Below are 13,751 nucleotides of genomic sequence, written 5' to 3'. Positions count from 1 at the left end.
GCATACAGCTCCTGACCTCCATGTCCTTGTTACAAAGGGAAGTAACAAAAATATTGTCAAACTCAAATAAAGACAGTAGCATGAAAGGTCTTCCAAGCATTATGAAAACACTCAACTGTAATAAAATACAGTACTGTGGTAATCTGTAGGGAAGGGAAGAAATATTATCTGCCATACTAGCTTTGAAAACAGAAGATAATGATTTCTACGTGTTGACTGGTTTAAATAATTCCTTTTGTTACAAAAGCCTTTTGTTTCAACTTTTTATTTACAAGCAACTTGGGAAATGGAAACTTTGAAATAAATGAAAGATATAGCAGCTTCTGTCTCTCTTTCACCACAGAAAGAGAATAAAGATTTTAGCCCTTACTCTATAAAAACCCCTGGAAGACTGTCACTTTAAGCCCATAAGCAATTTCTGTTAGAGCAAGAATACATGGTTTCGGTTAACTGAGGATGCCATTTACTGGGTAACAACATGACGCAATAAATATTGGCTGTACTGAAATAAAAAGTTACGTTCTACGCACTTGACCAAGCAATACAGGTCATTCCAAACAGCTGACCGCTCTCTAGTCTTTAGTCAGAGTTTGACGATGATCATTTTATTCATTGTTCCAAGCACTGACAAAAGAATCGAATAGCACAGGGTCAAGAATCTACCCTTGTGAGACATCAAAAGAGCATGTCTGTACAGTGACTATTTACTCATTTTCAATGAATGCTGAGATACCCGTAAAACTAACAGGCTTTGAGCTGGTATGTGATTGATTTTTTTCTTAATTTAGATGACCAAAGAAATTAAAAAGTACCTTAATATCAATATTATCTTTCTCTACCAAACATGTAAACTTATCAAAAAAAACATATTATCAGTTTAACAAGAATCCATTTTCCATAAGGTCATAGACTCATAGAATCGGTTAGGTTGGAACAGACCCTTAAGAGCATCGAGTCCAACCATTAACCTAGCACAGCCAAGCCCACCACTAAGCCCTGTTCCTAAGCACCACGTCTACACATCTTTTAAACACCTCCAGGGATGGCGACTCCACCACTTCCCTGGACAGCCTCTTCCAGTGCTTCACAACCCTTTCCGTGAAGCAATTTTTCCTCATATCCAATCTAAACCTCCCCAGCCCAGCTTGAGGACGTTTCCACTCATCCTCTCACTCGTTACTTGGGAGAAGAGGCCAACCCCCACCTCACTACCCCCTCCTTTCAGGGAGTTCTAGAGAGCGATCACGTCTCCCCTCAGCCTCCTCTTCTCCAGGCTGAACCAGTCAAGACTGATTTGATAAAATTTCATTTTTATCGTATGTTGTCTTTATTGAGAGTACTTTGTATTTGACAATGACATTATTATCAGGACAAACTGGAAAATAACTGATGCATGCTCAAATTTTTCCTTTTTAAATACAGATTCAACATCATCTTTCATTCAGTTTTCAAAAAATTCACCAGTCAAAGACCTGGCAACCAGCATTAATATTCCTGACACTGTTTTGTCCTGTTAAATCCAAGCTGTCAGGTTATGGTGATAAAAAGATAGTGTGGCACTAAAATAAAGTAAATATAGAAAATGTGGGTTGTTGAGTTTTTTTAAGATCACATATGCATAAAAAAAACCCAAGACTTTTTATGTAATATTCCCTTGTTTATAAATGTAACAATAACTGCTAATATTTTAGCCACCAGCTCTGCATTCTTATCCAGAGACCAGCTTACTGTAGCAGGCACATACATGATTCCTGCGAAACAACAGAAGTAAATTTATTTGTTCACTTTCCCACATAAAAATCTAATGCAGATCATTTCCACGCATTGACCATAAATCCACATGTTATTAATCAGCTGCCCCCTTGCTAGAGACAATTATATTTGTTTCTGGGAAAAAAGTGTACAACTGCAGTTCCTAATGCAAATTATTACAGCTATCCACTGAAATCAGCAAACCTATCTGAATTTATATCAGTTGTATGTATATGTGTATATGTGTATTTTCACATTGTATGGAGAGAGTATATTAGGGTGCAAAAATGACCAGTGCATGTTAGAAGCACAAAAATTTACAGTGATCTCTATAATTTCATCCCTCCATTAAATATCCATCCTGTTTAATAATGTGACCTATTTAAAAGATTTTTAAAGCATTTGAAGTGCATAAAATTTAATTTCACTCTGTCAGGGAGTTTTGATTCTTATTCCTATGAACCTGAGTTCCAATACAAGTAGGTATATCAGAATTCTTAAAGTTAATTTTCCCCCTAAATCCAGCGCCAGAAGTCAACCATTGGAGTGCTGTTCACATTTTTCCAGCACAATAATAAAATGCAACTTCAGGAACCTTATACAGAAATGATCTTTTAAAATAAAAAGATTTCTGAAAAGCCCTGACATTGAGGATAAGGAGAACTATTGGCTACTTGCAGGCATTTTTGTAGCGAGACTCAGGAGGTCTCAATCAATTCTGATTTTATATCAAGATAAGAAATTAATTATACGATATTTAAATTTCTGCACCACAAGCCACTGACAGACGAGGTGTAAAATGCAGAAAAAAGCAAGCAGCCCAAAGTAGGTGTACCGATATAGCCAAAAGATGGTGTTAAAGTTGTGTCTTGTAAGCAAAGCAGGGTTTGGATCAGGAACCAGTGGAACAAAGCAACTATTTCAAGTCAGACCACATTGCTTTGCTCACTAATATGGAGAGGAAAAAAAAAAAAATAATCATCATTCTTCCCTTCTTTTAAAGGGTGTTTGAAAAGACATGAGGAATTCCAGAGAGAGGTATTTTCTGCTTGACCACTTTCTAACCACTCATCCCCCAGCCTGTAACGCTGCATGGGGGTTTTGCGGCCGAAGTGCAGGACCCAGCACTTGTTCTTGTTGAACCTCATCCCGTTGGTCTCGGCCCTTCTATCCAGGTCCCTCTGCAGAGCCCTCCTACCCTCCAGCAGATCAACACTCCCACCCAGCTTGGTGTCGTCTGCAAATTTGCTGAGGGTGCCCTCGATCCCCGCATCCAGAATACCAGATCAGACCAGCCAGATGGTAACTCTGATGAGGGAAAATACTCCAAAGTCCAGGGTAACAGCTGTCAGGGCAGACCTGCCAGCCCATAACTCATCTATAGCCACCCAGCACCTTGGATTCCATGCATGTGGACCAAAAATAAATAAATGAAAAATCACCAAATGAAAACCTTTACTCATCCTCTTATAGTCCTTTTCTTTCCCTTTTTCTATCTCTCTTTTCCACAGCAGGGAAAGTGAGGATCAGGGTTCAGACCTGACATGCATCCAGAATACATGAACAAGACAATGGCTACTTTGAGTGAAACTTCGTTTATACTCTCCCCAAGGCTTCGCTCATTTGCTTCTCAAGGACATTGCAAACCAGAGGTGGTACCTTTATATTATCAATATTTTTTTCTTCCATAGTTTTAACCAATGTAAATTATCAAAGATCTAACAATTCCACTGTTATAGGCACACAGAAACAAGAGATTCAGTTTTGATTAGATTTGTTCTGTACCATGCAATCCAAAATATTTGTCGGTAAAAGAATTAAAACTATTCTTTAGTGGTCCGGAATCTCATAAATCTCTTGGTCTATTTGGTATAGTAACCAAGCCAGGGAAGATCTCCACATTCAAAACGCTAAACTGCCTAAGTGCAAAATTTTACTGCTTTTTTAAAGGACTTTCTTAAAATCATTGCCATAAGATCCAAAGCTCATTTACTGTGAAATGCTAGATAAAATGCAACTGTGACTGGAACTCCGGCCCTTTTCTCATTGATCTGATCTCTTTCTACCTGAAGCTAACTGGAGAATAGGAAAAGGCCATCTGCCCCTTAGTTCTGCCTTTCTTGCTCCTTTTCCTCAAGCGTGTCAAATGGTTTCTTGGTTTTCTACTCTCACCTTAAGAACAGTTAGCTTTTTCTTAATTGAAATAGAAAAAAAAAGGGTTGGAGTCAAACATACAAGATTTTATTTTTTCAAATTCAAGGTTCAGGAAACACCAATCTTTTAAACGATAACAGCATTTAAAAAAATTAAATCATTGCATTAATGTGATTAGATCACAATATACTGACCCAGTTCAGCTTAATTTATATTATGTTAACAGGCCATTAGAGACACCAGAGCTTTGATCTGAACTAGTCTTACCCTTTCCAAATTGTTTAGTAACAGCACAAGACCAAATACAGCCTCCCTTAACAAAGCTGTTTACAGAGGCAGCATTTAAACACCAGTCATGTTATTCAAAACAATCCAAATTGGCCTGCAAGACATTGACATAGTCCCTTTTTAATAAAGACTAATGAGCCTGAAAACTAATCTATCCAAATGGATTGTGTTTAATCACAAAAGGAAAAGTCACTGTCAACAACATCCCTTTAAAGAAAGCCAAAAAGTCCACCAGCTTTTAAGTCATGCACACTAATCTACTGCATCCGGATTTCCAAGGGCAATCCCAACCCTATAATTACCCAGTAGTCACAACTAGTTTTCCTGACAAAGCCGAGCGTACACAGAAACACCAATTACAATAATTTCGTATTCAGATTATTCTTCACTGTGTCCTCTAATGCTAAAACAAGCAAATTTCAGAGAAATACTTAATGCCAAAAGGGATAAACGCACAAACGATTCAATCCCAGATCATGTCACGCATGATCAATGTTCCCTGTTTTCTAGCTCAGCTTCCACTGAAAGTCAATGACACATTTTAAATGGTAAGAAAGAAGAGATCCATTAAGTCTTATGTCAACTCTGTGACAACATACTTTTTAAAAGGCAGAAATAACTCCACTGCACCCATAAAATTATGAAGGATTTTGCTGAAAATCCCGACATCATGTCCTGTCTGGACTTACCTGCTAACACTGTCTTCGCAAAAGCAGTTAGCCGATACCAAACCATGGTAAAGATAAATTGATCTTTTTATACACCTTGTTTTATCTCCATGTACTAGTTTCTTGACAAACACAGGGTAGCGCTTACCCAAAGAGTAGAAAGCAGTTACAAATAATGCTATTATTTACATGATGGATTTTCTGGTAATCCAGTAACACCACAAGAAGAGAAAATAAACGCTGTAGTGAAATGTCTTCCTTATTTTATTTTGAACGGTATAACATTCCCCTTTTTTAAACCACACTCAAATAACCTTTGTATTGCCTCTTCTGCTCTTTTCAGTCCTTTCCAGCCCGTGGGAGATACTCCTGCCCACAGGTCTGCTCTGCTTCTAACAACGCTTTCCTCCGACCAGCAGTTCCCACAGGATGCATTTCTGTAAGCGTGGCACGACCAGCCTCACTCAGATGGATCCAAGAGAAAGTCATTTAGATCCAAAGAGCACGCCAGATCTTTCCTGTAAGGCAGCAATCCTGAAGCCGTTTGTGAAGTTTTAAGTATCACAATGGCCCTCTCTCTCTTCTGTGAAGAGGACTCTGCATTTCAGCTGAAAAACAGCATCGATTTAAAGTCCTTGGGAATTCTCCTGTAATAAACCTACCGCTCAAAGAATATCAGTATCATCATTCTAGTTTTGATTCTACATGTGTATTATACAGAACCACTGGAAAATTATGAAAATTACTTTAAAAAGCTTAATTATTTATTTCACTGTCATTGACCTATTAAAATTTCCATTCTCCATTTGCCTGGAAATAAGTGAAAAACAAATACTTTTTCTATTTAATTCCAACAATCTTTTCAGCTTAGGCACTGCCAGATGCTTATATTCAAACAAGTTCCAGAAATCCCAAAAGACACTCTTGTATTAAAATAATTTTATTCAAAGTATTTTAGTGTGATCCAAAAGATATTTAGCTTAGACAGGCAGGCTGTTGGCAACAACTATTGACGTTTAAAATACGAGATACCAGGCAAGGAGTTTGTCTCACATTAGAAGACATAAAAGGTAATTGCTTCTTTTAACTTACTTTTAGCTACAAGAAACACATCTGAAAATTTTTCATGGGTAAAGTCCATTAAAACAAATTACTGTATAACCAAATTCTGTTTACAGGGTGTCTTTTATACCACATGATAGTTATAAATGGGTGAACCCTAGCTCAACTTTTTTAAACAGTGTATTTTCTATCCTTTATGCTTTTGCATAGAAGTCTTCAAACTTCTTTCCCAATTATTCAGTCACAGACCCACAAAGCACTCAAAAACCGAAACGTGTGCAAGTTAGTTTGGGCAATGTTTCAACCTCCGAATGAAGCAGTAAATGAGCACATTTTCTTCCGCTGCTTTTTCTTTCTCAAAAGAAGCTATCAATGATAGCTTCCTTGGCAACAAGACACAAACACATATCACTGATTCAAACGGCTAATCAAGGACAGATGTCTCAAGAGAACATCAGAGCAGCCTGCTGCATTTCCAAGCACATCTTACTTTTCTAAAAATAAAAATACCACCATTGCTAGGAAATCCAGTGGCATTCTGAAAGTAAAGACACAATTGGTTTTCCAGTGCATCTTTCTATATTTTAATTACAAGTTCCCTCCCAGTTTGAAAAAAAGAGCAGAAGCGTTCGTCACAGTCATATGGAAGCATCAGAGAGCAAGAGTGTTCTCGTGGAAGATACTTTTAAAGTAGCTTTCATCCTAACTTCCAAAGTACACTAGCACTTCTGTAAGATGCCGAGTACCTTAACTTAAACACATCAATAATATTTTCAAAGTGATTTCACAGTGTTCTGGCATTGGATCAAGCTTCACGACAGCTATAAAGGTCTTCTCTTAGGGATTCAAAGTTCACAGGTTCACATATACTCTTCTGTATAACCCACACATACAGAAGTCTTGTGAGATCTATAGGATTCCAGTTTCATTTTGCCTAGAAAATGCATCATACTTCAGGTAAAAACCCCAAGCAACCCTGATTTCACTTACCTTTCTTTTGCATAACAACACGTTTCAGTTACACATGTGAAACAGTGATTAATGAAAGCTTTTTACACCATAAGACTACAGTGTAAGATTAGTTAGTAACACTATAAAAACAGCTGTGCTAATTAATTCATCCTAACCTATAGCAAAACAGTAAGTACAATGCTGCCAGCATTAACAATTATTCCATGGTGTACATCTCACACTGAACATACTCACATTGTTGAACGTAATTCAAATAAAATATCTCCCAGAATACAGAAGAGCTAAGGCAGATATGTGGGGGTAGATTGCCTTACCAAGACAGAATGACATGCAAGAGAAGGTAGGCAGCTTCTGGCAAAAAATCAGCGTGGGAAAAAACTCGAGTTTAGTTCCCCATTTGTTCCTAAGCAGCGACGAGTATATTCAGATCTTGTTCCTGATCCCACAAAATCAATGATGGGACTCCTGATGACTGAACCACAAGTTACCAGAATCTCAACACACAAGGTTCAACACAAGGCCACACGGTGGGAACGGATACCCAAGTCAAACAGCACATACATGCCTGGGCACGCGGTCCCGGGACAGGCTTGTGCCTCGGCACATGGGAGCACAGAGTAGGGCAAGGTCCCTGGAGCCCAGATGCCGCTGGACGCTGTGCCTTCCGCCAAGACAGCCCTCTGGCTGCACAGCAGCACCTCCTCCAGGACCCCACGCGGGAGGCATCGGCGGGACTCCCTAACCGGGTCTGTATCTAGCACAAGGGGGGTGAGAAGATGAACATGCCACTGTGAATGCAGGAAGCGGGTGAGCCTCAGTGGTGAAGCATGGAGCAGAACAGCATGCCCCGGCACATAAGACTGAGGGTCCACCTCAGCGAGGTCAGATTCTGAACCCTATTTTGGGGGGTTTGGAGAGCTCCTGAAGATGCACATAGTGCACTACCGTTGGTGGTAGCCCCTGTTGCTTGCCTTTTGTCAAGAAAAGGCTGTGCTTAGTCGCGAGGAGGAGAAAGCCCGTACAGGTATAATCCAGTCTGCCAAGGCCAATCTTCCTAGCATAAAATTTTTGAATGCATCGGCAAAACCAGAAGTTGCAGAAATAAGCCCTACCTCTCACAATTCAGAGAGAGTAAAACAAGTGGAATTGCAAGCTAATCTGCAATCTGGCCCAGAATGGTAGATAAACATCACTATGCAAAATTATCTTTGAGCTTTAAAAAAAAGAATATCTTTCAGGCATTCTGGATATAAAAATATATTGCTTTTCTTTCCATTTAGACTTACCTATAAAATCAGCAGAAGAGCAAAGTTGACTATTTAAACAAAGCTAGTTACAGTTTTTAAAAGGACCAAATGAACTTTGTAGGATTCCATCATCAGATCTTTTACTGTATTTTTTTTTCCCCCGAGAACTCAGCTTTACTTGGAACAATAAATCAAAACCACTGTGCCTCATTATTCTAAATTCCACTATTTATCATTACATGAATTTAATCAACATCATCTGCTTGCATAAGCTGCAACGGCCACCTGCCCTCCCTCTCAAATATCCTCCAAATTCTCTGTGCAAATTTTGATTCTAAAGAGTGGTAAGAGCATTCATATACTCAGGGCTTCTTACGTGCTGAGCAGTGAGTACTTTTGTTAGTAGTACTGTAATGACAGGTTAAGGAGGACGGAGAAAATTTTATTGGTCTAAGAGAGTTGTTCCTTTTTCTGTCACAAAGAACTAAGACAATTAACACCTCCCCACTGAAGTGGCAGGAGGCGTACAACAAATATCCACTGAAAAGAGTAGAGGCCAGAAGAGAACTTGCCAAACTGCAGCTACACACCTTATTTCATATTACTACATGAAAATAAATCATTAAATGAGACCCAAGGAGATTCCTAATCACTAACAATACTAATTACAGAATTATCATCAGGCAATCGCGTATTCCCCGCTTAATCCTAGCTGAACTAAATATCAGTTGCCACAGAAAGACAGAATGTGATACACTCCTACCTTCACACCTTGGAAAGCTGACTGAGAACTGTGGAGTTAAACAGTTCAGGAGAGGGCAGTAGATAAATACAAATCACTGTTATCATATGCTTGCTTGATCCAACAAGCTTGATGCAACAAGCTACATCTTATTTCTGCGGATGCACCAACTCTTCCCTCCACCCCAGTAATGCAAAAATGTAGTCCAGGAAAATCCTCCTCCCACTGCACACTGACAATAAAACTCCAATCAAGTGTCTATCAGCGAGACAGAGTGACTAAAAGCATACTGTGACATATATTCACAACTTCCCACTTCCCCTTATTTTACTAGAATCAACCTGTATACATAACTAATACAAAATATGATGAACTACACAAATGAGCAGGAAACCCACCAGCCCACTCTCCCTTCACCAGCTCCATTTCTCACACGTAGGCACATTCACTTAAACTTCTACAAATAACTGTATTCTCATCCCAAACAACTGAGAGATGTGCTGGCAGGAAACAACATTGCTCGAACGTTGTCCCAAAGTTAACTGGAAAACACCGTGTTCTCCCCTAATAGCAGGGCTTCTTTTTCTCTTTCTGCCTTTCTCACGAGACTCCACATTTCATCTAGACAGGAAACAACATTGCTCGAACGTTGTCCCAAAGTTAACTGGAAAACACCGTGTTCTCCCCTAATAGCCGGGCTTGTTTTCTCTTTCTGCCTTTCTCATGAGACTCCACATTTCCCTCATCCCTCTCATCTAGAAATGGAGCGACCAGAAAACCAAATTTGCAAATTTAATTTCTTGTTAATCTACAACATTTAGATAATAGTAAAAAGACTTGCTAGAAATCATACAACTGTTGACCTACTAAACTGGGTTGGTCAGTTTGTTTATATCATGGGCAGGTTTGCCAGCATAATTTACATTTATTTGGTTGTTTGTGGTGCAATTCCTTGATTATCAGATAAAGACTTTCAAAGAAACATACCTGGCAGCAACATGCTTGGAAAGCAGATGTGCATATGCCTACTCTTCTCCCAAAGAGCAGGCTACTTCATGGTCAAAAACCTCTCACTGAAAACACACGGTTCACAGCTCTGGACACTCCCAGCATTTTTGATTCACTCTCCCAGAAGAGCCGTACCAACGGAGCACAGATTCTTCCAGAATACACAAGCTACCAGATACCTCTCTACTTATTTGGCAGGGTTTCTCTCTATTTACACAATTTATGTGGTTATGGAGATATGTTATCTCTCTGGTCTTGTACCCACATACAGATTTGCTTTTGTCTTTCTGACACAAGAACATGCACTACGATGCATCATCTACCAATACCACCTGCAGCAGCAGGGGCCATTATGAGACATCAGCAAGTCTACCTAAACTTAGCTGCTTCCGAGCAGATGCAAGTATTGCAAATAAGAGCCATTAATGTTGTACAAGATCCTGCTGTTACAGAGTACCTTTTGTTTCCAGGCTCTTATATTCTCTAATTTTTTGCCATGACAAGATACTACAAGGACAGTTAAATAAATAAAAGATAGGAAGCATATCCATTAACACCTTCATTAAGTCAAGTAGTCTGTTAGACAACTGTGTAAAGTTAGAGTTAACCAGGAAAACACATTTTTCAAAATTACAGTTAACACAATTACCCCAAATTGCTTCTATTTTTTATATCTTGCGGTTCATGCACACTGAAGATGTTGGTAAAAATCTTGCTGTAATTCTTAGCAGCCACTGTTAATTCATCTCAAGTATATTCTTATTACAGGAGACGGTTAAATACACTTATTCTTGTTTTAACTAACAGGTACAAGGATATTAAGAAAACAAACTGAATTCTTCTCTTGGTCATTCCTGCCATGAGTCACCTGTGGAATCAGCCTAGTTGCATCATCCAGGTAATGGTACAAATTTTGGTCCCGAGTGTCATTGCTAGCAAACTAACAGAACGAGGGCAAACTGGTGAAGTGCCACACCAAGCTTTACCACTGGAGCTTGTTTTCAGAATTGTGGGTTTTCAGTCAAATGAACTGGAACTTACATCAAAATTTACTAGCTGTCTGATGTGTCTGAAAAGTTAGTTTAATGAAAAAAAATTGCTATGGAACGAGAAACATAACGATCTTGTATAATTAAGACAGCAAATGCTGTTGGACTTATGTCAGTCATTGGCCCAAATCCACTACAAAAGTTCCTACGCTATCATTACATTCTCAAGACTAGCTGCTTCTTCGGCCAGTACATAACATTTTATAAAACTAGAGACATACTTCACGTTTTAGTACACAAGGGAATATAGTCAACACATGCAGCATTAATTATAAAATCTAGGGAAGTGAAATGATGCTCATTTCAGATTCATGCCATTTAAAGTATCACTAGGATCATGGATATTGTCTCAAGTTAAAAAAACCAAACACAAAAACATAAAAAGAACTTGGGAGTTTAAAAGCAAAATAAGTGATTCTATGCTGTTACAGGAGTTTCTCTCTGTCAGCCAGTTTATGGAATTTTACCTCATACTCTTTAAAGTATAAAAGCAAACGTGACTCTTCCAAAGATTAGACAGCACAAATGCACATGGTGCAAGTTGCTATTTTAAATACAGATTTTTTTGATTTGAATAAGGCTGAAACGACTACAGAATGAGAAACATGTCAGCATTACTTAGCCTATATAATTTCTGCATAGCAGAGGAAATTGATGTTACAGCCAGCAAACAATTTGTGCACCTCCCTCCCTTGCTTACCATCTTCCCAAGCTAGAGGCTCCACTAGGGAAAGTACTTCTCACCCATGACACTCCATGAACATTGACAAACCAGTAGGCTGACACTTCACCATTTTTACCTATACTAGTAGCAACACATAACCACATCCTGCATATTTACACAATGAGTGCAGACAACTCTGACTTCAGCGATCTTGTGATGCATAGAAATACCCACCAGTGAGTGGGCATCCAATCCAGTTTCCTCTGAAAGTTGAGTGAAACCTTGGCCTTGGTTGTAATGGAAGAAGAAAGAAGATGAATTTTATACTTGTGAGTACAGGCAAAGCACAAGCTTTGTGGACAGAATGAAAAATGTTCCTGTGGAACGGGAGATGGAAGGGAGCTTTAATCCTGCACTTTTTCTATTTTAAACTAGAAAGATACTCCCAAATTTCAAAAAGCGATTATAGAAGCCTTAGTAACAGCCCACATTACTTTAAATTCAGAAGAGAGATACATTCAAATCCATCATCTGCAGTATCTATGGCATTAAGGACACATTTGAGCACACACATTTAAAGTTTCAAAAAGCCCACAACCAGCACAGGAAGTTTCAAAGGATCTGTAAGAAGAAATGCAATTAACTGATGGTTGTAAGTATGAAAAATCTAGTCAATATTTACACAATCAAGAGGAAAGGGGTGTGTATGGGGGGTGGGGGGGAAGTCACTAAGGCAAATTAGATGAGTTCCTAAAGGAAATGTTCCTGGATATGACACCACAAGCCAATCACCACCTAACTACCTGAGGACAGCATAGGAACTTCCAGGTCAGGCATGTAGGGAGATGCAAGCAAGAAAGCTATGCCAGCCACTATTACGGAATAGCTATGCTCTCTGCCGTTACAAGAAACCGTCTAAATTAGGCTTCGTCAGCTTCAGGTTGCTATAGTAGAAGCTAAGGAATCTCAAGCCAGCTCGCAGAGTATCAGTGCTACAACCCCCCTGTGACTGCTGCTCATCCATACTGAAATACAGGATAGTAGGATCAATTAGACTGCGATCCTGACCCAGTATGACTGCTGTTTCCTTCTTCATCTTATTTCTACAACAAACTTAAGAGTAGTTTTAATGAAATAGGAGATATCAAAAAGAAATTTTAACATCACAACTACAGTGTTAATAAAACAAAACGTTTTATTAATAAAACAAAAACGTTAATAAAAAAATACTGGGGAATAGGGAGAGAAAACACTTTTAAGGACTAAATTTCATGTAGGTAGGTATCATTTAGTTGGCACCCACTGATATGCCCACATGTGACAGAAGTTGTCTCACCTTCTGTTGATACTTGGATTGTAACAGCTACTTAGGTCTATAGAACAGCTTAGACAAAGTTCCCCTCATTTTCAGAGAGGCTTTGAAGCAGCTGAGATAACAGCAAGTCAAGAGTACCACCACAAATACATGGTTCCCCATCCTATATTCAAAGAGCATGGTATTTTTCAACAGACTACCAATCTACTCCAACACCATTCTGGAAAGAAAACAATTTTTAGCCTTTTCATCCATTAAACATGTTGAACAACTCTCAGAGCTGATTAATAATCCTGCCACACAGAATTCTAGCTCTGCTCACAGCCAAAACAAACAAGCAAAAATGCTTTAAGTAACCCCACTACAGGTCATCCTAAAGACAAAGATAGAACCGTTTGCTGCCAACAGCTTTACAAGCAGTTATCAGGCTTATCCTCCTCAATTAGAGGCTTTTAAAACTGCTGATAGAGGATGTAAGTGTTTTTCATTTACTACTCAGATCTTTACTAAACATCTCCATGCATGACCTTGTTTCATGCCAGCTTTTCCTAAACATAGAAGGTGCCTCAACTCACATATTTTCATGTATGTGCTCCAATTGCCACAACTGCTAAAGGTTTTTATCATTACTGTTTCCAGTTCACTTCCATAAGGGTGCCAGAAAAGAGACTGATGCGTAGCACATGTCAGAGACCATTAGCTTTTTAAGCGCTGTGTTTTGTGGATATGCTCGAGCAACATTAGGCAAAGTAATGGTGATTAAGTCCCTGGCCACCTGGATCTCCTTCAGTTCTGCACAGCACTATCACAGTGCTAGACCTAAACTCGGG

Source organism: Cariama cristata, unplaced genomic scaffold, assembly GCF_000690535.1.
Source record: "Cariama cristata isolate BGI_N322 unplaced genomic scaffold, ASM69053v1 scaffold8446, whole genome shotgun sequence".
Taxonomy (NCBI): domain Eukaryota; kingdom Metazoa; phylum Chordata; class Aves; order Cariamiformes; family Cariamidae; genus Cariama; species Cariama cristata.
Note: the sequence above shows the minus strand (reverse complement) of the source record.